We start from the raw sequence: 27,165 nt of genomic DNA on the forward strand, positions 1-27,165 counted from the left end.
TATTCTTTAAATCGCTGTCGTGTCCCTGTTATTTCAATAAGTTGGGCTCTACTGACGTCTCGAATTCTGATTGGTTGTTGAAACTCCATTCATCTGAGTAAACCTCACTACAATGGTGAAATATATAAAAATACCCTTTAATAAAAGCTTCTTAATAAAAGAATCTGCACGTTAACCATTTGTTAGCCATTGTTCGATTAAAAATCTAAAATTGTGGAGTAGAGCCAAATCAAGCGGAAAAACATTATGGTGGTTGCTGTTTGAATGCTAGTTCTGACTCCAGCACCCACACCCCCCTCCAACCCCCCGCGACCCTGCCCAGGATAAATAAGTGAGTATAGATAGTGGATTGATGAGAGGTCAATTAAATGTAAGCATTTTATTCACACTACACTATTGCTTGCACTATTCAAATTCTGCATACATAAATTGTTGAAACATCCTTGTTAGGTTATAGGGGAATTCTTAGTACAGCATGTTTCATCCTAACATCTCAGTGTCCTCAAAATGCCCAAATTTTAATACTTCCAATATTAACAAAAATGATGAAAAATTTCCTTCGCTGAACTCAACTCTTCTCATACTGGTGGTGGTCTGTTAATTTTGTTGATGAAAACTATGACAAAAAATATTAATCAACTTCATTTTTTGCTCTTTTCATGCAGATACTTTGCTCGTTTAGCATGTTTGTTCATTCACTTCCGGTTCCAGAAGAACCAAAATTTTAAGTTGTAATGCGTTCATCAGTTAATTGTTTGTTCACTGTGCATTACTAATCTCAAATGCAAGGTGCGCCCTCAGTTCAATGTTGGTAACAATCAAAGGGCGCAATCTCCCAAATTGCTTATATATGTACTTAAACATTAGTTATTTTGATCCAATCAACCTAACACAATGAAACTATCATGTTTATCTTCCCTGTAACCATTATAACCAGCTTTACTTTACTTGCTATATCTGGTTGTCAGAGCAAAAGTCTATTTCTTTTGCTCCCATTATTTTCTCTGCATTATAATTATTTGGTTGAATATTGATCAATATCAGTTTGTGAAGCTGTTTTGTCATTTAATATTTTTTCATAGCTAGCTATGAAAAAATATTATCTGGCCGTATAACTTCACTAGCTACCACATTTGCCTTGCTGGCTGAAATTTGGGCCAACTAGCTGACCATAAGGCCTATATAGCTGAGCCAAAATGTCAGCTAGCTGCCCTTAGAACACAGCTAGTTGCCACTTTGGGTAGCCAGGTGCCAAAAAATGCAGCTAGTATCAACTGGGTACATTTTATTTTGCTTACTTTTAAGCTAGCTATGTTTGATTAGGCTTATTAGTTGACCTTGCCAGGTCCAAAGAACAATTTTACCGCACAGCTAGCTAAACTATTTGGTCCTATCAGCCAAATAGTTGAAATAGTTGAACTTGCTACAGATAATATGGAAATTTTCTTAGTGGGCAGACAGAGGGCGTGATCGCAGATGTCTATTTTATTTTATGTTGTTTTTCAATAATATAGGCCTAACATATATTTTTTTTTGGAGGCTGTTTGCTGTTCAAAGTCACTTTTAACCCATGCATTGTTATTTATATGATTGAAAGCAAGGCTAAATCAATTTATCCAAGCCTTTTTTTTGTTATCTGATTTAGTCCATCCATGAAAAATGGCAGTTTACACCAGTAGATAGGATTCTCATAATGTTTGTTATTATGCATTGGCGTTTCCAAGAATCACAATTTGTAAAAACCTCACAATTTTCATTTAATTTAAAAAAACCCAACCTTTAATAGAAATTTTGAAGATTATGAAGATCGACGTGCAATGCACTTTGGGTAGATGATGTAAAATGGTTGCACTGAAGGTTAACTCGGTTGTTTTGTCCAGTTATCAATAGTGAAAAATATCAATACAATGCCACAGAATTTGTGTGATGTGATACACGGGATATCGGTGAATAGGATGGATTGAATAGCTAAATATCTTAGTGTATCAGCACGTATTATCATAGGGCTTATGCATTTAAAGGAGATATTATCACCGGGTTAAGCTCATATATACAACATAGGTCAATAATAACGTCACATCATTTAAATTAATGGGGATGGTGTACATGTTTCAGTTTCTTCGAAAACGATAAATATTGATCTATATAGTCAAGTGACTTTGAACGGCTGCTGCTATAAAGTGGAGCTCTTTGCAAGACAACTTTTCCGTCTCTGTTGGCATGGGATTGCTGCACAGACACCATCTCTTATCCCTTATGAGTTTGGAGATTTGATCTGTGTCAAGTGAGTTGAAGTTGGAGAAAACAATATCAGGACCAGGGCACAGGGAGGTGAGAGTGGCTGGATCTTGGAAATTTCAAATTTAGTCTGTTGTAATGGACCGACATGATGCTCAAGCACTCTTTCACCATTATACCCAAGACCATACCAAAAGAAGTGTTTTGACACCCAGACACAAACTCCATCCACATCCAGATGACCAGGAAGGCCGTCACTATGAGCAAAACTGTATACTTCACCGCGACACACAGATGGAACCACAATCTGATAATCAACATTCAAGTCATCCTGAGCTAGAGCGTCAATTGGCCTCCACTTGTGAAACAGAACCCTATCTTTCTCGAGGTGCCCTTTCGGAACCAAAGCAATTTCCTCCTCAGGAGGAATATATATACAGCATCTAGTCTTTTGGAAATAATCTTGTAAGAGCCAGGTTTTTCTTTTAAATGTCCACATAAACAAAAACCATAGATAAAAATAAGGAAACCATGTCCATTTCCTACCAGTCCTCTTTCTTGACGTAGGCCTGTTTAGACGTTTCCCACAATCACAGACTTGCAAGCAATTGAGTAATCCAAGGGAAAAAGAAAAAATATGAACAAAAAAGATTCCCAAAAATTCCAAAGTTCCAATAAATAAAAGAAACCCAAATCTGTATTGGCTCCAAATTATCTCCTTTTCAAGATTCTTTGAGAAAGCTGACATTTGAGGCCTGGTACAAACACCCTCAAAAAAACACAACAGCCATTTTTCATTGTTCCTTTTTTTTTTTTTTTTTACTACTTGCTAGACCTTTTTTTTTGGAAGCCTGGTGCGGGGCACAGCCTGCTCAGCCACGCCCTTCCTAACATTATTAAAGGCACAGGCAACCAAAACCTTTGTAGTCATACCAAGCGGCCAAAACCAGACTTCGTTTTTGAAGCTCATTTCCTGGTGTTGTAGTTCCTGGTTGCTCACTAGCGCCACTACGGATGGCTCCAGTATAGGTGTTTTCATATCCGGTTTCCATGTAAGTCTACGGTACAAATGCAATAAAAATACAAAGCCACTAATTTTTTCTCACAAGAACAAATAGTCATAATAGGTGTATTTTATTCGTCTTATGACTGTCCATGGGTCTATTTTATGATTTATTGCATCATTTGGGCACAGGGCCAATATTTGTTCTGGACCAATGAGGTACAGCTTGCGTCACTTCCGGATTACTGCGGAGGACTATGCTACAGTAGGGGCCACAGTCTATGGTCACTGGGGTGGGCGGTGGCGCTCCTTGGCCTTGCCATTGCGGCTCCGGCTACGGTCCGCCTGTGCTAAGTCTGAAAATGCAGGCATGCCATTTCGTGGTGATTTCATTATGGCGTGTGCTATTTACAGCTGCTCTAGACGACCATAAAATAATCCTCCTCTTAAGTTTTTCGGTAGCCGAGTCATTTTTACTATTTCCTTTAGCCTACTTAACCAAATTATTAGTTGGCAGAAAGCGTAATCAGCTTGCTATATTTGGTAGTCCAGTAGTAGCCTATGCTAAAACAGTTCGCAACTTCGGCTACCAAGCCATTTGACTAGCTAGCTAACCTTAACCGGCAAACATTCAATCTGTCAGACGTGTTTGGCGGCTTGTCAGTCGTGTACATTCCGTAAATGTCTACCTGGGCCATGCTTCAAGCATGTGACAAAGCTACTATATTCCCGATTTTGGGATAAACACTTTTTCAGTTTCACGAAGCGAATTAAGTGTCTCAAGGTTCATTTGCTGAAATCACACACACAGAATTTAACGAAATTAACCATCTTGGCATTTAGAAAGGAATATGTTTTTAGCATTTAAGAGACCGACAAGCTGGGCATTTAAGACAGTGGTTCTCAGAATCGGTTCTGGGGGCTCCTTGCGTATATTGGCTTTTCTCCATTGGTTTTGATGATTTACAAGAAAAAAACGATAGCCTAATAATAATTAGAAATTCAACGTAGGCTACATTATTTTTGTCTTCATGCACCAGGTGGAAAACTTGCTGTACAAAGTGCGTTGTCATATTTACACGCCTGCAGATCAGTTATTAAAATACTTGGTAGATTTATTAATAACCGCTGACAGTGTTAATTTTTATTCGGTAGAAAGTGATTTGCGAACGATCGGTCAGCTAGCGTCACCCAGCAAGTGAAACACACAAACGGCGATGGAGTAGCTAGTAGTAGCAGTTACTGGCTCATTAACTGACTGGCGAAAACCTACGACGATAACTTGCTCGGTTAACAGCAGATCTACCAGACAGTTATACGAAAATTAGCCTAGTCAAATCACCAGTAGCCTACACATCTCCGATTGATTGACCATCAGTGTAGTCAATGTTCTTCCCCTGTGGTTCATATTGCTAATGCGTGAGCTAACCACGGATAGCCTACCTAGCTCACTGGCAAGCTGATATGCTAGTTAAGCATATTCGTTTTGCTGAGAAACATGAATTGAAGATAACTGAACATAGCCTAATTGTATTTTTAATGTCATACATATAACGTGATTACATGACAGTACAGTCACGGATGGAAATTAAACTCCGTAAACATCTGATAATATATTTTAAAACATAACGGCAGACAGTCAGCTAGCCTCGTTCAGGTTGATGGGCTTTTCCGCACCGGACTGTCAATCAAATTGTAAAAATCACAGAGCGGCTTTTAAACTCTGTGGTTTTGGCTCCAACTCCAAAATGGCCGCGCCCGCCATTGAGCTTCAAAACGTATTTTCGGAGACCCACGGAGAGTCAATGGGTGACGTCACAGTAGCTTTGTCCATATTTTTTACAGTCTCTGAGTCATACCCATTTACTAATGTAGCATATTTTAGCTTACTACAAGAAATCAGCTTAGTTTATTGTTCCAATTATACAATTATACACAATTAGCTTCATTTTCTCTTGCATGCATACTAGGTATGGAATGCATGTTACAAGCTGACAGTGACCATTCTAACCAATCAAACGTGAGCTTGACGTTCTTACCTTTAATGCTGATTTTAGATTGGTTAATATTAGCCTTCAATCACTCCCTTTCGCAGCACTCCACTGTCACGAGAAACAGAGAGCTAACATGTTAACTAATGTTACCTGAAGACAAAAGTTGATCAATTTATTAACATTACCTTAGTAACTAGCTAAATTGGTAACGTTAGCTAGCGTTACCGAAAGCTAAAACGAAAAATCGTTGACAACGTTTCGTCAGGTACAGCGTCTTTTACTGCTACCACAGAGGGAATGCGTAAGTGAATGCGATGATGAGAGAACTTTCGATTACGCTGACCTATAAAACGCTATTCCAAAAGCCAAATTAGGCATGTTATACATCATTAGAAAGGTTATCTCACCTACTGAATAAATTAATTGTCAATCAAGCCAAACTAAAAAAGGCAACAACGCTGTAAACAACACATGTGGTATTACGCACAGCTATATTGGAAGGTACCCAGGCATCTCAAATGCGCGTATATTTCACAAATGGATTGTCCAAGACAATATATGACCACTCAGTCTCAAAAGGGACATCTCTACGTGTAAAACCAATGGTAAGGTTATCTATTTGTTCAATATTTAGTCCCAGATATTGATGTAGAATGACATAGTATCATTTTGTAAACTTTGTCTTGTTTATTTCATTACTCAGTGAGCAGCGTTTTCACTGCTGTATTGGAATATCTTAGGGCTATTGTTGGGTTTATCTTCTGTAGTGTATAAGTATATTTTTATGACATCATTTTCCTACACATTGATTCACTGGGGTCTCCAACCTGCAATATGATCTTTAAGCATGAGAGTTTAACTAAGCACGGAGCCAGCGCGAAACACACTAAATTTAAACCAATGCTGTTTCTTATGAAAAAGAACGGCATTGACATCAACATGACTTATGCCAATGACAAGTCACGTGCCAACATCATCAGCGTAATTGCAGATACCAGGATATTGCATAAAGCCCTAGTGGTGGCCTACCATGCGCTTTTAAAGCTACTTTCATTGTTTTATGTTACATGTAAACCGTACCGTTATATTGTCATCAATAAAAAAAAATCTATTACATATACTGTTGGTGTTCCTTACATTTTGGTGGGTGCTCCTACATTTTTGCTGGTGCTCCTAACTTTTTGAAGTGCATGTAAACATGGTCAAGATGATCTGCTGATGTTCAAACCAAGCGTCAGAATGGGGAAGAGCGTGGCATGATTGTTGGTGCCAGACGAGCTGGTTTGAGTATTTCAGAAACTGCTGATCTACTGGGATTTTCACGCACAACCACCTCTAGGGTTTACAGAGAATGGTCCAGAAAAGAGAAAATATCCAGTGAGCGGCAGTTCTCTGGGCGAAAATGCCTTGTTGATGGCAGAGGTCAGAGGAGAATGGCTAGACTGGTTTGAGCTGATAGAAAGGCAGCAGTAACTCAAATAACCACTCGTTACAACCGACGTATGCAGAAGTGCATCTCTGAACGCACACCACGTCAAACCTTGAAGCAGATGGGCTACAGCAGCAGAAGACCACACCGGGTGCCACTCCTGTCAGCTGATGAAGTGGCCGGTGAGTGTATATATATATATGTATATATGTGTATATTAGGGCTGTCAATCGATTAAAATATTTAATCGCAATTAATCGCGTGATTGTCCATAGTTAATCGCGATTTATCGTAAATTAATCACACATTTTTTATCTGTTCAAAATGTACCTTAAAGGAATATTTTTCAAGTGTTTAATACTCTTATCAACATGGGAGTGGACAAATATGCTTGCTTTATGCAAATGTATGTTTATTTATTATTGGAAATCAATTAACAACCCAAAACAATGACAAATATTGTCCAGAAACCCTCAAAGGTACTGTATTTAGCATAACAAAATGTGCTCAAATCATAACATGGCAAACTCAAGCCCAACAGGTAACAACAGATGGGCATATTGACCTGCTAAATTTAACATTACTTAGTAATATGAGTACTCACACAACGTAGTGTGTCCAACTTTTCACTTATAAAGGTTCACTAAAACATCCCGTTTTTTTAAGCATTAACACGAAACGATGGACCTCAATGCATCGCAACAACGGACACATTGTACAACACGTAAAGCTAAATTTTCCATTACTCAAAGATCATTCCCTGGATCCCTCGCACTTCTAAAGCAAATCACACAATGTAAGTGTCCAACCTCACATGGGGAAAATAAAGGCCACAAAAACATCCCATTCTATTATGTGGGATCAAAACAGGACAAGTTTTTTTAACTTTTATTTATTTCACCTTTATTTCACCAGGCAAGTCATTAAGAACAAATTCTTATATACAATGGCCTGGCAAGCGACAAAAGCCACTTAAGGGAAGGGGAGGTGGGCTAGAATATAAAAGCATGTTAAAAGCACAAAATACATCAGTAATAACAAACTAAACACAGGCACATGAAAACACAGGCAAGCAACCAACAGTCAACAAACAAGATATGGGGGAGAAGAAGAAAAGTAAAAAAAACCATAAGAGGGTTATGGGGATATTACATGGCAGAAAAACAGTTGCAGGAATCAGTGAAAATGTCTGAGATGGCATGTTTGAAGGTAGAAATGGTAATAAATTTATCCAGTTTTGGGGTTTTTTGCAGAGCATTCCAGTCGCAGGCAGCAGCGGATTGAAATGATGCAAGACCGAGGGAGGTGTTGGTTTTGGGAATTTTTAATTGGATTATGGAGTGAGGACTGGGTGTTGTGTGTGACAAACATAGGGTGCAACAGATGACATAGGTAGGGAGGTGATAGACCAAGAAGGGTCTTGTAAATGAGAGTAAGCCAGTGAATGTAACAATGGGTGTGAAGGGAGGGCCAGTTGACCAGAAAGTAAAGAGTGCAGTGGTGTGTTTTGAAGGGGGCATTTGTGGCAAATCGGATAGCAGAATGGTAAAGAGTATCAAGCTTGCAAAAAGTGTAAAAGTCAAAAGTGTACCTTTGCATGCAGACCTATATATTATGTCACCGTAATCGAACATGGGGAGAATAGTCATTTGTATGAGGGTGAGTTTGGCAAAAGTGAAACAAGTTCTATAAAGGAACCTGAGTTTGGCCTTGACCTTAGACTGCAACTTAGAGATATGGTGGGAGAAGGATAGCGTGCTGTCTAGCCAGATGCCCAAGTACTTATAGACTGTGACCTGATCTAGGGTAGCTCCCTCACTGGTGATGAAGTTGAGGACTGGAGGGGGTGTGGCACCCTTCCGGCAGAACCACATAACCTTAGTCTTGGAGGTGTTAAGAGACAGTTTAAGGTGGGTAAAAGCCTGCTATCCTGGAGTGTGGTTAGTACAGTGTCGGGGGAAGGACCAGTAGTATAAAGAATTGTGTCATCAGCGTATAGGTGAATGAGTGTGTTACCAGCAGCCTGAGGGATGTTATTGATGTATATAGAGAAGAGTGTGGGAGCAAGTAATGGAGCCTTGAGGGACACCCCTGGTGACTGGGAGAGGGTGAAAGAGAAGGTTTTCATACCTCACGCGTTGCACCCGGTGAGAGAGATAGTGAGCGAACCAAGCCAGTGAGTGATTAGTGACCCCAATGCTGCTCAGTCTATTTATAAGAATGGTATGATTAACCGTATCGAAAGCTTTGGCAAGGTCAATGAATATTGCAGCACAGTGTTGTTTGACATCTAATGCAGATGTAATATCATTGAGAACCTTTAAAGTAGCTGTAACACAACCGTACCCAGAACGAAAACCAGACTGCACCCCAGATAGTATACCATTCACATCCAGATAGTCAGTTAGCTGTTTGTTAACAAGTTTTTCAAATACCTTGGAAACACAAGGCAAGATAGAAATGGGCCTGTAACTGTTTGGGTCAGCCTGATCACCACCCTTAAACAGAGGAAGCACAGTCGCTTCTTTCAAACCAGCTGGTATTTCGGCCGTATGGAGGGAGAGGTTATGGGAGCTGCAATTATGGGGGCCGCAATGTTGATGAAAAACGTGGCAAGCTCATAGGATCCAGCTGTTTTTTTGGGGTCCAGAGAGATCAATTCCCTCAAAACCTTCCCTTCCGAGACAGGCCGGAGAGAAAAACTGTGGAGGGGAGCATGGAGGCTGGGAGGGCAAACAGGACTAGGGGCTGCAGGTGGCCAAGGCGTAGGGCTTAAGGGCGAAGGACTCTTTGATATAAAGGTGGTGGTTAAAGACTCGAAAACAAAACCAGACTTTATAAAGTGTCGATTGAAGATATCAGCCATAGAGTTCTTATCTGTAACTACAAGATCATCCACTTTAAGTGACAAGGGCAGAGAAGAGGGTTTGTTCTCGAGATTTCTCACCGTTTTCCAAAATGTACTGGGGTCGGTGCCGCATAATGTAAATTGCTCCTTAACCCTCTGGGGTCTGAGGGTAAAATGAGGCACACTGATGATTGTGCCATGCTCTGACATTTGTGTAAATTTCATCAACTTCATATGCTGTAATTCCAAAGTGTTTCATATCTCTGTTTTCAGCACAAACTCAGCTACAATAATATGGCAGCAGTAAGTAGGTCATAATCATATGTGGATTGTAAATTGCTCTAAAAACACACAAACCGTAAACAGTAGTTTTGAATATGCACAGGAATGTTGTAATAAAACACACCAAACAATAGTGAATAAGGTTTTGGATCACTGAAATGTGTTCATCAGGGTCTTGGGTATCAAAAGATGACAAAATATTTTAGCAAATCCAATGAGAAATATAAAATAAATTGCTAGAAGTTAGTGTTGTGACTACTATTTTTCAACCCCTGGTGAGAATGGGAGGGCAAATGGCCTTTCTGTAATGAATATGCATTGGGATGGAGGACTTGCCAGCTAAGTAGGCTATTCACACCTGGCCACATGCCTCCCCACCACTAAGACAAAGACTCAGTGAGCCATTTAGAAGACAGAAATGAAGACATCTTTTGATTTTAGAACATTTATTGAAGTGAACTGCATGGAAGATGAGATGAGACTGGTGTACTCTTGCAACGCCTGCGTGGCCTCTTAGCTAGTGGTGAGCTAGGCCGTGTTTCCTGATCAACATCTCTGTAAATATAATAAAAACAAAATTGTTAGGAAACATTACATCGAATCAAACTTTATTTATATAGCACATTTCCTTCAACAGGTGAAAATTAAATGTGCTTTACAAAAAAGGGACAAACCACTAACTAATGAAAACAAAATTTATGAAATGTGACATGGTTACATCATATACAAACAAAGAACCAAACAAACACAACCAGACGCAGAGAGGTAGCCTATAATTTTGAGAAGCAATGGTTAGAATCGTTCGTAATGTGGGAATTTACAAGTGCGCATATTAGGGAATATTCCTACAAACACACAGAGAATGTAATACAGCACACATTTACAAATAATGCAAGCTATCAACGAAACAACATTAGCTAAACTAAATAAACATTGATATTCCAACTCAACTACACGCAACTCATCAATAACAATGGCTCAATCTGAAGTAGGCTAGGTCTGTTTAGCTAAGTGGTTATTTTATTGCTATTTCCCGAACTTACTTAGAGTATTCTAATATCGATTGTGCAAGGACATCAGTTTTAGAATCCTAGCCACGCCACTACACGCCAGGCATGAGCTATTTAATACAAATATGATCGAAAAACATACAGTCTACCTGATAGGCTACTTCTAACACAACCAGACGCAGAGAGCCTAGCCTATAATTTTGAGATGCAATAGTTCGAATCGTTCGTAGTGTGGGAATTTACAAACGCGCATATTGCTGCTTATTCCTACAAACACACAGATACGTTGCAATACAGTACACATTTACCAGTATGATCATAAGAAATATACTTACGCATGAAGTTGATCCTCAGCTGGATCAGTTCGCTGTTCGAAATGACACCGCTCTTCATCAGTGTCGGCTTCCGGACGGACCATTTTCCAAAATTAAATGAAATGTTCACCTCAAAAGAAGTGAATTAGGCTACACTTTGACATTTTATCCCGCTTTCGCAGACTTGGCATTTCTCACATGGATCTCGCATCGCCCTTCCTTTAGTCTCCTACTATGGAGAGTAATTATTATGTCGTTAACATGTGAATGCGATTTGGGCGGACTTCCTGCTGAGCGAAATTCACATAGTAATGAGTAAAGTTTAACAAAGCATACATGGTCTAATTAATCTAATTTAAAACTTTTAAAACAATTCATATTATTTGCTAATGGGCGCATTGGAAAGTCGCGATTCTAAGGTTTCTGTCAATGTTTTTGTTGCATCTGTATGATAACAGCTTGTGAAGTTAATCATCCAAATAGAAACGACATAGGGCGACATAGCTCAGGAGGTAAGACCGATTGTCTGGCAGTTTGCCGGTTCAAACCCCGCCCTGGGCGTGTCGAAGCCTCCTTGAGGAAGACACCTAACCCCTAACTGCTCTGGCGAATGAGAGGCATCAATTGTAAAGCGCTTTGGATAAAAGCGCTATATAAATGCAGTCCATTTTCCATTTTCCATAGAAACAAAAGTTAATTTCATCTTGTCGAGCTCCGCCGGAGGAGCTCTCGACCCCAGAGGGTTAAAGTAGCCAGCTTTGGCCTGTCACACAGCTTGTGTGGCCTTATTCCGGATCTGAAACAAAAGTCTGTCATTGGCAGACCAGGATAGACGTGCTTTGCGCCAGGCGGAATTTTTTTGTTGTAGCAGCACTGCCAAATCTCGATTAAACCAGGGACGGAGGTGATTTTTTATCCGTAGTTTCTTAATGGGGGCATGCTTGTTGATCACAGCACTAAAAAGGTCCCTGAACAGAAACCATGCATCATTCACGGTGGGGATCAGGCTGACTCTATACCAGCTTACATTGGCCAGGTCATGTAAGAATGCTTGAGTATTGAAATGTTTTAGAATACACTTATCAGTGATGATGACAGGCTGTTTGACAGAGAGGCTTTTGCGAACACAGGCAATGAAACAGTGGTCGCTGTTGCAAAACACACCAGATTGGTACATGTGTGGAGAATTTGTAAAAACCACATCTATCAATGTAGCCTTATCAGGGATATTGGGATCATACCTGGTAGGGTGGGCTATGATTTGGTGGAGATTTAGGGAGTCAAATTGTTGCACAACTTTCTCAGGAGGCTTAAGCATGTCCCAATTGAGGTCACCTAGTAGGACAAGCTCAGACTGGTGAAAGGCGCCAGGGCACTGCTTAAGGCCGCTAGGGTACATGCTGGTGCTGATGGAGGGCAATAACAGCCAGCCACTGACAGAGAAAAGCTGTTGGATAGCTTGATGTTAAGGACAAGTAAATCAAACTGTTTAGGGATGGACTTAGCCAAGGCTATAGTGCACTGAAGGTGTTCTTTGGTAAAGATTGCCACCCCCCCCCACCCTTAGATGACCTATCCTGTCGAAACAGATTGTAGCCAGATTAGTTTACATCAGAGTAGGGAATAGACTTACGCAATCAGGTCTCAGTAATCACTAGAACTTCAGGATTTGAGCCCTCCACCCATACTTTAAGCTGATCCATCTTGGGTAATATACTTCTTGTAATGACATGCAAAAACCCCAGGTTTTTACGGGCACAAAAATCACCAAAACATAGATCATTTGAACCTAAGCCAGCATTGGAGAAAGCAACATCAAAAGGAGGGCCAGGGTGAACATGAACATTACCAGAAATCATAGGCAGTAATACAATCAAAACACGGCAGAGAACAGAGGAAGCACTACAATGTTGTAGGTTTTTTGAGGCAGTTGTATGCACATTGGATGGCAACAAAATCATTTTGTGAAGCAATCTCATAATAAAACATGACAACAGTAGCGGAATGATAGAGTTCATGTTTCACGTTAACCCAAAAGTCTTTACTGCCATTAAAGAAACAGTGTGTCTGTCGTGTGAACGAACATTGTCTGTTTCGCTGCTGGGTAAACAAGCAAGGTCATAAAGTTCATTTTCAGGCACAATAGGTAAAGAAAACGACGTGAAAAACGCTAATTAAAAAAAAAGCTAAGCAGTTTGAGGGAAGCCATAGTCAGTCCAGTTGAAAACATAAAAACAATTACACTCACCCAAATTCCAGCAGTCCTTACTCTAGTACAGTGGTGTCAAACTCGTTGCCATGGAGGGCTGTGTGTATGCAGGTTTTCATTCCAGCCTCAGATCTTGATTATATAATTAGTTAAATTATTTGCTGAATTAGGGATGCAGGTTTGTGCACAATGGTGACCCGACGTCTATGGTGACCCGCATTGTCTAAATAAAAATTTTCTTATATTCTGTGCTTCAATGCAGTTAAACGCATATGGCTGAATGAGTAATTGGACTCAATTAAGGCAGCATTAATTGGTTGGAATGAAAACCTGCATACACACGGCCCTCCATGGCAACGAGTTTGACACCACTGCTCTAGTAGAAAACAGTTTGCACTCACCCAAATGCTAGCAGACCACAGCAAAGCTACCTAGCTGGGTGGTTAGCAGGTAAGGGAGAAAAAAAAATGAGAGAGCTGCCTAGCTAGATGGCTAGGCAGAGGAGGAGGTTAGAGAGGGGGGACAGCAAGGGGCACTGCTAGATGGCTATCAGATATCAGATGGCTATAGTGGAGGTAGTAGTAGTAGAAGCAGCAATCCAGGCCAACAGGGCCCAAGGCCAGGCTAGATGGTTAGCAGTTGGGGGGACGGTGATAGCAGCAGTAGCAGCAGCAACAGAAGCAACAGCAGCAGCAACAATCCAGACCCCCAAGGCCACGCTAGATGGATTTGTAATTACAAATAATATGAACTGTTTTAAAAGTTTTAAATTTGATTAATTAAACCATGCATGCTTCGTTAATCCTTACTCATTACTATGTGAATTTCGCTCAGCAGGAAGTCCGCCCAAATCGCATTCACATGTTAACGACATTATAACTACTCTCCATAGAAGGAGACTAGGGGAGGGGCGATGCGAGATCCATGAGAGAAATGCCAAGTCTGCGAAAGCAGGGTAGAATGTCAAAGTGTAGCCTAATTCACTTCTTTTGAGGTGAACATTTTGTTTAATTTTGGAAAATGGTCCGTCCGGAAGCCGACGCTGATGAAGATCGGTGCCATTTCGAACACCGAACTGATCCAGCTGAGGATCAACTTCATGAGTAAGTATATTTCTTATGATCATATTGGTAAATATGTGTACTGTATTGCAACGTATCTCTGTGTTTGTAGGAATATCCAGCAATATGCGCGTTTGTAAATTTCCACACTACGAACGATTCAAACTATTGCATCTCAAAATTATAGGCTAGGCTCTTTGCGTCTGGTTGTGTTAGAAGTAGCAGGTAGACTATGTTTTTCGATCATATTCGTAATAAATAGCTCATGCCTGGCGTGTAGTGGCGTGGCTAGGATTCTAAAACTGATGTCCTCGCACAATCGATATTAGCATACTGTAACTAAATTCGGGAAATAGCAATAAAATAAGCACTTAGCTAAACAGACCTAGCCTACTTCAGATTGATGCATTGTTATTGATGAGGTGCGCGTAGTTGAGCTGTAATATCAATGTTTATTTAGTTTAGCTAATGTTGTTTCGTTGATGGCTTGCACTATTTGTAAATGTGTGCTGTATTACATTCTCTGTGTGTTTGTAGGAATATTCACTAATATGCGCGCTTGTAAATTCCCACACTACGAACGATTCTAACCAAGCAATATTGCTTCTCAAAATTATAGGCTACCTCTCTGCGTCTGGTTGTGTTTGTTTGGTTCTTTGTTTGTATATGATGTAACCATGTCACATTTCATAAATTTTGTTTTCATTAGTTAGTGGTTTGTCCCTTTTTTGTAAAGCACATTTAATTTTCACCTGTTGAAGGAAATGTGCTATATAAATAAAGTTTGATTCGATGTAATGTTTCCTAACAATTTTGTTTTTATCTTATTTATAGAGATGCTGATCAGGAAACACGGCCTAGTTCACCACTAGCTAAGAGGCCACGCAGGTGTTGCAAGAGTACACCAGTCTCATCTCATCTTCCATGCATATAGTTTACTTCAATAAACGTTCTAAAATCAAAAGATGTCTTCATTTCTGTCTTCTAAATGGCTCACTGAGTCTTTGTCTTAGTGGTGGGGAGGCATGCGGCCATGTGTGAATAGCCTACTTAGCTGGCAGGTCCTCCTACCCAATGCATATTCATTACAGAAAGGCCATTTGCCCTCCCATTCTCATCTGGTGTTGAAAAAATCACAGCACTAACTTTTAGCAATTTATTTTATATTTCTCATTGGATTTGCTAAAATATTTTGTCATCTTTTGATACCCAAGACCCTAATGAACACATTTCAGTGATCCAAAACCTTAGATACTATTGTTTGTGTGTTTTGTGGTGTGTTTTATTACAACATTCCTGTGCATGTTCAAAACTACTGTTTACAGTTTGTGTGTTTTTAGAGCAATTTACAATCCACATATGATTATGACCTACTTACTGCTGCCATATTATTGTAGCCGAGTTTGTGCTGAAAACAGAGATATGAATCACTGCATATAAAGTTGATGAAATTTACACATGTCAGAGCATGGCACAATCACCAGTGTGCCTCATTTTACCCTCAGACCCCAGAGGGTTAAACAGACAAGCCTGTTTACATTGTCGGACGACAGGGCAGCTCGCTTCCTCTGAAAAATATGCCCGGACAATGAAAAACTGCGTTCACGCTGTTTTACTCGGGAAAACATGGATTCCCACAGAAAACGCTGCTTTATTTTATTGTTAAGGAGTATATTAAACGAGTAAATAGAGTGAAACCACAAAACTAGTTAGGCTGCAGTAGTACTGAAATGTAAATATGGTATCACTGTCAGGTGTTTCGTTATGTCATTTGCAGCATTTATTTCTGAGCAAAATAACGTTTTCCAGCTATGCTGGCTAGCGAGAAAAGTTGCTGATGGATATCGTAACTTTTAAATTTCACATATTGCTATAATGAATGGGAAACATAAACGATACTAACGCATTACCTCAGGACGCCTAGCACCTCCTCCTCTTCGCACCTGCACTTCCAGAACACGTCTCCTGTCTGTTCTGGCCCCACGATGGTGGAATGACCTCCCTGTGGAGGTCAGAACAGCTGAGACACTGACCCATTTCAAACGACGACTGAAGACTCACCTCTTCAGGCTGCACCTCTCCCCATCCCTCCCTACCCCCCTGTAAATGACTGTAAGCTTAGGGTTGTAACTAGGCAGCTGTTTCGTAGGTGACTTGGGTGCATTAACTGTCTTAACTACTACTTGTATTTTTTTCCATAGACTGCGTTGTTGCCGTTCTCATTGTTAGTCTTAATCAGTTTAACCTTCAGGGTCCAAGTTGAACTATGCGGTTTTTCCCTGCACTTGGACCGGTACTTCTCTCTAGGGGTTTCGTCATACTTGTTCCTGGTTATGGTTATACACTTTGTTGTACGTCGTTCTGGATAAGAGCGTCTGCCAAATGCCTGTAATGTAATGTAATGTAATGTAATATCACATAATCACACAGCCAAATGAAAATGCATGAAAAGCCTAAATACACCATTTTCCTTTCTTACCACAAACTACAAATTCCGCCATTTATCTTACTGTGACGTCACCAATCCGGAATTCAGAAAAGTCGGAGCTCAGAAATGATGCTCGAATTTCCGACCTATAATTCCGAGTTCGACGACCGTTCAGTTGCTTTTTTCACAAGTCGGACCTCGTTTATTTACTAGTTCCGAGTTGTCTTGAACGCAGCAAGGGTCGGGCAAACGGTCATCATAACAGAACATGCGTTAATGCGACTATAAATCAGCATCAAGCTTTGTGAAGAACGAGTCACTCAATTTATAAGCGTAATCTGACTTGGGAGCTTTTGCGTTTGCAGTTTCGCAGCTAGTCAAAGGGCATTTGGATATAGCACGCATGACAACACAAGCACGAAATACGCCAGGGTACTTCTGCATACGTTCGTCAGGGCATCTGACAAGAGGGACAGGCGTCACCACAGGGCTAGACAAAATTCTGCCCCCGGCTAAGTCGTTCCCCAAAACAAAGGACACACCTTCCAGAGGAAGACTAGTTTGCACACCCACCACAACGCCACCTGTCACGAGGTGAGACTTGAACAGAATAGCATGCAGGGGCACATTAACACAGCCTATTTCAAATCCCTGTACAAGGAGGATTTCTCAGACAAGGGTAAAACATCCTCCAAAATAAAATACTGTGCAGCGCCAGTGTCAGTATTTTAACCGGTTTTCACGAGCCAGGCTCGTTAGTCAATGACACAAAACCATCCATATGACATGGCGTGTAATCCTGGAGAGCATCATCCTTTTTACGCGATGACATTTCACAAATTTCATTCCTTCTTTTTCATCAGGATCCAACAATCAGCCATGACACGACCAAGCTTTTTGCAAAAGCAATACACTTTCCCTTTTGCTCCAAATTCCTCCTGCTCTCCACCAGAAACAGGAGTACTGGTCTATGAAGGACCGACTGAGTCTTTAGGGGATTCCCTTAGAGTGACATCACTATGGCACGATGGGGAATTTCTTATGAGTCAGGGTATACTCGTCAGACTAACACCGCTGCTTGTGCAACCTGAGTTACTTTCTGTTCATTCAAATAGGTGGTAACACGCTCAGGTACACAGTTTTAAAACTCCTCCATCATGATTAAATCACAGAGTTGCTGAAACGATTGAACCCCTTGGGCGGCACACCAGTGGTCAAACATATTATCTTTGTCACAGGCGAACTTGACAAAAATTTTGCTATCTGTTTTCCGATACTGACGAAGCTTCTGATGATAAGCCTCTGGTACCTTCATATGCCTTCAGCACCGCGGTTTTCACCACCTTGTAATAGAGATTCTGCTCTTAGGACAGCGACAAATAAGCATCCTGGGCTTTACCCACCAGCACACACTGCAGCAACAGCGGCCAAGCGTTCTTTTTACCAAGCGCTATTTTTCCACCTCCGCCACACGAAAAAACCAAGCTAATGTTTCTGCTGACATAAAATTCAGGTGATTGCCTTCTGCTACCAGCCCACATAGCTTCTACCTATAACTCTCTTAGGCGCACCTCTGCCGCCAACTCCCTGAGCTCTAAACGTTTCATTTCCAGCTGTAGATGTTTTTACTGAATTGTAGTTTCGGGGCCTTCACATTTAATAAGTATCTGTTGTTCGAGCAACCCCTCCGTTACTTTTGCTTTAATGGCCATGACCAGAGCGGACCCCATTGATTTTAAAGTAGTCCGCGATCAGAAGGTCAGCCTTTCCGGCTGCTGTCCAGCTGTTCGAATGTTGGGTCATCAAGAAAAAGTTACCGGACCTAACACTAAGCCACCACAATCTTAACCTCAACCCGAAAGAAGACCCAGTTAAGCATAAAGTGATATGTAAAATGCAAGAAGGCGTTCATTTACAGCAACGCAGGGAGATGAGCTATCGCGTCCGTCATCTCTCAGGCGCATCTTGGATCCACATTTCTGTGACAGGACTGTGACACCATTATGTCCATCTGTAGAAGAGCCAGAAACAATCTGGCAGCAACAAAACACAAATACCAAAAAACCTGGAAAGAGACATTCAAACTCATACTGCTCATTAACTAAAGTGTAAGACTTCAATCCAAGTGGACCTGGAAGTGGATCCCAACCTTTGTAACAGTCATTTTCAGCAGATGTACACTACTACTGTCCATTCTTCAAAAATTGCTTAAATTTTGGTGGGTGTGCTGAAATTTTTGCTGGTGCTCCTAACTTTTTGAGTTTGGGAGCACCAGTGCTACCAAGTAAAAAGCAACAAGGACAGTATGTAAGTTTTTTTTTTTTTGAACACTCTTCATATTTCATATTTTGTTAAATCACATCCCAACAGATATCAATAAATTATAAACTTTAAGATAAAAAATCCAGTCTCTCTGACTGCCCCAGGCTATGTAGCTAGCTAGTTGCCTGGAAAGTAAAACAAGAATAGCAGAGAAAAATCTGCCGAAAATGACCTGTTCTGCCTTTGACTACAATGGCGTATGATAAAAATAAAGACCAAGGAGAAAGACTGTCAAAGAAAAGGTTTATGACCAAAAAGGAAATTGAACTGAGCAAAAGAAAAAACTCTACTGAACATTGTTCGATTGGGAGCAAATTCATTCTACAGCAAGGTAATGACCCCATGCACACTGCTAAGAAGATCAAGCAGCTGGTGTAACTTAATAACAAGAACAGGCCATTCAGCCCAACAATGCTAGCCAGGTTTTGCTTCCAAACATCTGCACAGAATTTACCTTTTGTTAATTTACATTTATGCCCCCACGTTCTAATAACAGAACTCAATCTGAGGAATCTCTTGTTGTTCAGTTGTTGTTAATCTCTTTTATGAATTTAAAAGCTTTAGTCAAATCGCCCGTAAGGGTTAGACCTCAGTGTACCTTCCTTTGGTCATTACATGATTTTGGCATTGATTGGCCACTTGTTAAGTGGTGTAACATTGGCTGTGTGTGCTTGGGCCCTGTGTATTGCTCTGATGATTAGGGGTTCATGCACTTGCAGCTATATTTATTATTAGGGGAATCCTACTGTTTTTGTTCTGATTATTAGGGGTCCAAGCACAAAGTGCATAAACCGTCTTGTTTTTGTTCTAATTATTAAGGGTCCCAGCAGGGATACTCGGACCAATCTTAATTTGAGGAGTTGACATTCTGGCCGTCATCAGCCAATTAAATTTAAGCAGTCAATCAAATGAAATTTGAAATTAAAATTAGGCATGAATGTACTTCCTGGATTCCTGTACCAGTATACCAGTTTGGTCAGCACTAGTAGGGAGCGTTACAGCAAAGTTTCACACAAATTTCAAGATGGTTATTTCCCAGCCTGTTCAACATACCAATGTAAATTTCATATTACTTCATGTGTCTTGCCTGAGCAACTTACTGTATATGGACTCTTCAATGGACCGTTTTGCCCAGGCTATTGTTTTTCTGCCATTTAGATTTTTTTTTTTTTTTAAACCTTTAAAAAACACCTCCTCCTACATTGCTTTACTTGCCTACATTACATTTACTTACGATTTGTTCATGAGAAATTTGTTCAGTCCTCTAAAGTTTCTATAAAAAACGTTGATACTACAAAAAACATCTTCAGTAAGCCAATAAAATTGACTTATCACAAAAATGTGGTTTAATGAAATTTGGCAGCAATATTGGTACTTGCAGCTGAAACCCAGCCCTAAAGCATTGGCCCAAATAAGACACGTGGTGGTGCTATAGGGCACAATATTCTTTGGATTCATAAATTGAGAAATCACTGTTTTTTAGACATTTAAAACTTGATTTAGTGATTAATTTCTTTATCTACATGTATCTGCACCTTATTTGTCACTGCCATCTAGGATTGCAGTCATTTTGGAAATGCTATTAGCCAGATTCCTCTGACCCATGTCTTGGTCTAACCACATGGGTCAAACCTTTTAAACTTGGCACAGTGAAAAAGGGCACCTCCCTTTGGCCACTGCATTATTTTGGCACTGACTGGCCACTTTTTAAATGGTGTAATATTGGCTGTGTGTGCTTTGACCCCGGGTATCACTGCTTGCAGCTATATTTAATTTTATTATTTATTTTTATTTTTTTCATCCCTGTTGAGGCTTATAGCTCCTAAACTGTGAGACCTAGAGCTACCAAACATCTTAGCATGAATTATTTCATCACCCCCTACTCAGCATATTGGACCTTCACCTGTCATCAACTATAGTCGTGTTCCTTGGCCGACCTGTTTGGTGTGTATCTCGGAGTCCCCTAGTAGTTTCTTTTTGACTGCTGCTTTTGATATATCCAGCTATCCTTTTTAATGATTTTTTCTGTCCTCTCAGTCTGTATGGTGATGTATGCCTTCTGACTCCAAATGCCTTTTTCTAGGGCACTGGACAGGTGTTTCCGCTTAGCAGGCCACACCCCTTCGATTTTACCTTGACCAGCACATCACTTGAGAGAGAGAAAAAAATGTAGGCTGGCCAACAGAAGCAAAACAAAACAAAACAAAAAAAATCTACAAAAGCTCATTTTAAAATGTAACCGTGGTACGGGACAGTAGCCATTAGACACTAGGTAGTAGCTTTAATGCTGCCAACTGACACATTCACAGCTTAAATAACCTTAAATTTATCTTAAAATTCAGGGGTGTGAATACTTTAGTCAATTACACAGTGAGTAATGTGTATGGACTCCAATTTGATGATCCTGGATTTTTATTTTATTTTAAGAAAGGTATTTTGTTTGGCACCATATCTGACAAATACATATTTGGCTGATTGTGATTTTAATATCTGTTTTCAAGTTTATCCCTATGAATTAAAATTTAGTTTTTTCACAGTCTGAGGCAGGCTGGGGGTGGCCACTGCTCACATGGTGAACAGACATTTCCTGGCACAAAATGTATGTTGTTTGTTGGAATAAAACAAATTTACCATCATCCAAATGCCTGTGGTTCAAAGAATAGCCTAGCTAGTTCCTGTTAACCCCTTTGCACAGTGTCCCTAGTGGTCGGCATGCTAGTGTGCCTAGATTGCTCAATTCCGACATTTTGTGTTCCTGCAACCAAATTATGACTTGAAAACACAAACTCTGTGTTATAGCTCTGTGTTAACGTCACCATTGTCGAGCTGGTCGTCCTTTTATGTAGCTCTCCTACATATGCTGTATATATGCAATCTTTCAGTATTTCATTGCAAACTAGTTATGGCTGCAACTAGTTACAAACTGTAAAGAGCAAATTTATTTTAGATTTTTTGCCTAGACAATTGCATTTTTGGCACTTTATTTCTTCCTAAATTATAATTATAAACTAATCTAAGTGAGTACTGTAAATGGTACAAATGTCTTGCTTCATTTAAGCTATTTTTCAAGTCTCTGCGATGCTCACATCTGGAGCTATAAAGCTTTAAATAGGGTACCCCCTAAATGGGCAAGGATTGGCCAGATTTAGCATGTGCACAAAGGAGTTAAGTTAGCCTAATGTTAGGCAATGAATGAGTATGTACATAACGTTACTTTTATAACAACCATTTTTTATTCAGTAAATAGTAAGTGTTATAGTTGGCGTGGCCCAGGTGCCAGCTGACTGACGTCACACAGGCGACACTGGTTGGATCCGGTTGGATTTCTGGGAAGTGAGGTCCAAAAACACATAGCAACTATAGCCAGCTAGCAACTATAGAGCTAGAATCAGTACATTACACAACACGCACTTTGTGCTGAAGTCAGGAATAACGTTGCCGCTAATGTTAGCTAGTTAGCAACGTCATATGGGCAGTTCATCAGATACACAGTGGACATAGCTAATATTGAAAAAATAAGCCTGCAATCAATTTCTCAAAGACAAATCTTTATTTTTGTTTCAAGGTCGGAATGTAACAGAGATCGTTAAAACCATCTTGTCACACCACGCTACCAATTCACTCCCAGTCATTCCGCTTCATTGTTCATCTCCTATGGTTGAATGCTTCCTAAAAACATTATGGATTGTGACATCATTATCCAGTCCCTCATATACTGGTCCTAACTCGAAAGTGAATTCGCATTTTTGAGCCATGGGTTCCCTCCACAGATTTCCAATGCTTTTTTCCCCATAGGGATTTAGTTTTCTGTAGAAAATAAGGACTGTGTTTTACATAAGGTTGAGATATTAATGGGTGTAATTTATCTCATTGAACAAACATGAAACTCACTTAGATTCAATTTCTTTATCAGACCTTATTTTCTGCGGAAAACGAAATCTCTGTGGGGAAAGAAAGCATTGGAAATCTGCGGAGGGAAACCATGGCAGATGAAACTTCCGAGTTAGCCTACAAAAAGACGTCATCACTGTCAAGTCAAGTTTATTTGTATAGCACATATTCATACAATTGAATGGAATTCAAAGTGCTTTACAGAATAGTGAAAAAAGAAAGATTGATTTGACAGTACATTCAAAATACATAAAATCAATTTTAAAAAGTAGTAAAAAGCAAGACCTGTAGAATTTTTCATATTTAAAAAAAATAATGACCACCCGCCATATTTCAAAATGCATGGGGTATATTCATTTTCACCACATGCAGTACATATATTTCCAATGGAGGGTAGAAGGGTGAAACTGATGTAGGAATAAATCCCATGCATTTTGAAATATGGCGGGTATTTTTTTTTTTTTTTTTTTAATTTTAGAAAAATTCTACAGGTCCTGGAGCACCTGTTAAGATAGACGTCATCATGAACACCAGTACGTACCAAGATATTTAAATAACAAAACAATGCATCCCCCCCTCCCAATGAGCTTACAAGATTTCCATTTTCATTTAAAAATTAAAAGTGCAATTTAAGAAAAGTGCAACTTAAGAACTAAAAACAGTTTAAAATCTATTTAAAAGATAAAACAGTTTAAAATCTATTTAAAAAGATACATAAATTAGGAAAAAAAAATAAAAGAAAGGATAAAAAGTGCAAATAAAGTGCAGTGCAGCGCTTTAAAAAGGCAAACAGAATTGGAAGGTCTTTAGCCTACTCTTAAAAACTGCTATAGATGGGGCCGATCTAAGATCATCTGGTAGTTTGTTCCAATTTTTGGTTGCATAGTGGGCAAATGTTGCCTCGCCACATTTAGTCCTGACTCTTAGAACAGTTAAAAAGCCACCCTCAGATGACCTTAGCGATCTAGTGGGTTCATAAGCTGCTAACGTGTTGGAGATGTATTTTGGTCTGAAGCCATTAAGTGATTTGCAAACAAGGAGCAGGATTTTAAAGTCTATTCTGTAAGATACAGGCAGCCAGTGTAGTGATTTAAGAATGGGAGAAATGTGATCTGCCATCCTGGTATTAGTCAGGACTCTAGCAGCAGAATTTTGAATAAGTTGAAGCTGTCTGAGTGCCTGTTTGGAAAGCCCCGAAAAAGGGCTGTTGCAGTAGTCTAGTCTGCTGGATATAAAAGCATGGATAAGTTTCTCAAGATCGTGCTTGGACATGTAACCCTTAACTCTGGATATATTTTTGAGATGACAGTAGGCTGCCTTAGTTATTAACTTGGTGTGGGAGTTGAAGCTTAAATCTGAGTCATGATTGACACAGATCTCTGACCTGGTTTTTACATATTAAGGAACAAGATTGTAGGTGAGCACCAACCCCTAGTCTCTTTTCCTTAGCCCCAAAAACAATAGTCTCAGTTTTGTCTTTATTTAATTGTAAGAAATTCTGACACATCCAGTTATTGATTTGTACAATGCAGTCCAGTAGAGAGTCTACTGGTGCAAAGTCATCTTGGGAAAGGGTGACATAAATTTTGTGTCATCGGCATAGGTATGATAGGAAATGTTGTTATTCTGAAGAATTTTGCCTAGTGGGAGCATGTATAAGTTAAATCGGCGTGGCCCCAGTATGGACCTTTGAGGGACTCCACACGTCATGTTTGTACGATCAGATGTAAAATTACCGAGTGAAACAAAGTTGTCCCTATTCTGTAGGCAGAATCTGAACCATTGTAAAATTATGTCAGATAAGCCAACCCAGTTTTCTAGTCTGTCCAAAAGTATATCATGGTCAATGGTGTCAAATGCTGCACTAAGGTCCAATAGCACTAGGACTGAGACTTCAAGGTTCACATCAAGGTTTAGGTAAATGTCGTTTAAGACCTGTCGTTTAAAGTTACAATCTTGAAGATCTCAGTTTTGTTCTCTTTGGTGGTACAAATGGCGAGAAGCAGTAATTGCAGGTGTGTTTTTGGACCTCACTTCCCAGAAATCCAACCGGATCCAACCAGTGTCGCCTGTGTGACGTCAGTCAGCTGGCACCTGGGCCACGCCAACTATAACACTTACTATTTACTGAATAAAAAATGGTTGTTATAAAAGTAACGTTATGTACATACTCATTCATTGTCTAACATTAGGCTAACTTAACCCCTTAGCGCACATGCCAAATCTGGCCAATCCTTGCCCATTTAGGGGGTACCCTATTTAAAGCTTTATAACTCCATATGTAAACACAACAGAGACTTGGAAAATGGCTTAAATGAAGCAAGGCATTTGTACCATTTACAATACTAGCTTAGATTACTTTATTTTCATAATTTTGTAAGAAATAAAGTGCTTCATAGGTCACATTTATATGAATTACTATTATCACTTACTCATACAAACACAGTACAAAAAGAAATGATATTTGATGAAAAACACAGTTTCTAATTGTTTTATAAATAGTTTCAAGTAACTTGGCCCTGTGTTCTTTAATCATTCATCTGAAGACAATGTTGTCAAATAACAAATATTGCCTCATGCATGACATTTTAATTAATGTAAGAAATTGCTGGTCAATACCTAAAGAGAGGATATTCCTCCAGAAAGAATATGTTTATACTGGTGATAGGTTTGTACAATTCTGTGTCTCAACTTCATTCTGAATACACATTCCCACACTCACACTCTGTAACTGCTTCCCATTGTTAGAGACAAATGGCCACAAATAGAGTTCAATCATTGTTTTGTAAGGATTTCCAATATCCACAGATCAAAGGGGTGTCACCGGCAGCAGATCATTTGGGTGTCCCCGGGAAGTCTGGTGCAATGTACAGTCAGGTCCATAAATATTTGGACATTGACAAAAGTTATTGTTATTTTAGCTGTCTACCACAGCATATTGGAGTTGAAATTAAATAATGAATATGAGCTCAAAGTGCAGACCTTCAGCTTTAATTTTAAGGTATTTACATCCAAACCGGGTGAACGGTGTAGGAATTACAGCATTTTTTATATGTGGTCCCCCCCCCCCCCCTTTAAGGGACCAAAAGTAATTGGACAATTGGCTGCTCAGCTGTTCCATGGCCAGGTGTGTGTTGTTCCCTTATTATTTCATTTACAAGTAAGTAGATAAAAGGTCTGGAATTGATTTCAAGTGTGGCATTTGCATTTGCAATCTGTTGCTGTTAACTCTCAATATGAAGTTAAAAGAGCTGTCACTGTCAGTGAAGCAAGCCATAATTAGGCTGAAAAAAAAAACTAAATACCCATCAGAGAGATAGCAAAAACATTAGGTGTGGCCAAATCAACTATTTGGTACATTCTTAAAAAGAAAGAACGCATTGGTGAGCTCAGGAACACCAAAAGGCCCGGAAGACCAAGGAATATAACTGTGGTGGATGACAGAAGAATACTTTCCCTGGTGAAGAAAAACCCCTTCACAACGGTTGGCCAGATCAAGAACACCCTCCAGGAGGTAGGCATATCTGTGTCAAAGTCAAAAATCAAGAGAAGGTAATTCCTACATTGTTCATACAATATTTTTGACAAAACCCTTAAATTAAAGCTGAAAGTCTACAGTTAAACCCATCTTGATTGTTTAATTTTAAATCCATTGTGGTATACAGAGCCAAAATGGTGAAAATTGTGTCACTGTCCAAATACTTATGGCCCTGACTGTATATTCCATCCTGGGAACGTTCACACTTGGCAATCACCACACCTCTCAACAGAATACTTACTTGTGGCTGTCTCGTTGAGATTCGTATGGAATGCTTGTCCTGGCACCGTGGCGAGTCTCCCTTTGTGCATCGAAATAAAGCCTTTTCAATTGGAAAGTGGTCCTCAGTGTGTTACTGCACCTTTCCCGACTTGGTTCCACACGGGAGAAGATTCCCAACACCAGGCTGACAAGTTCATTTTACAAAATGAACAAGTTCTTGTATATTTGCAACTTAGAAGTGTAAAATAAACACTGTACATACATACACATACAGTGGATAGAAAATGAATACACCCCACTTCAAAGTTTTTACATCTTGTTGTGTCGTGGTCTGTAAATTTCATGGATTAAAATGGGACTTGTTTTGCCCTGACCC

At 39.8% G+C, this 27,165-nt stretch overlaps 1 protein-coding gene across 5 annotated transcripts in view; it reads left to right on the top strand.

Moving 5' to 3' along the window:
• The window catches only part of plpbp (pyridoxal phosphate binding protein), a 181,811-nt gene that overhangs the window by 63,403 nt on the left and 91,243 nt on the right, over nt 1-27,165 (top strand). The window lies entirely within an intron of this gene.

This window comes from Anguilla rostrata, chromosome 10 (genome assembly GCF_018555375.3).
Source record: "Anguilla rostrata isolate EN2019 chromosome 10, ASM1855537v3, whole genome shotgun sequence".
Classification (NCBI taxonomy): Eukaryota; Metazoa; Chordata; class Actinopteri; order Anguilliformes; family Anguillidae; genus Anguilla; species Anguilla rostrata.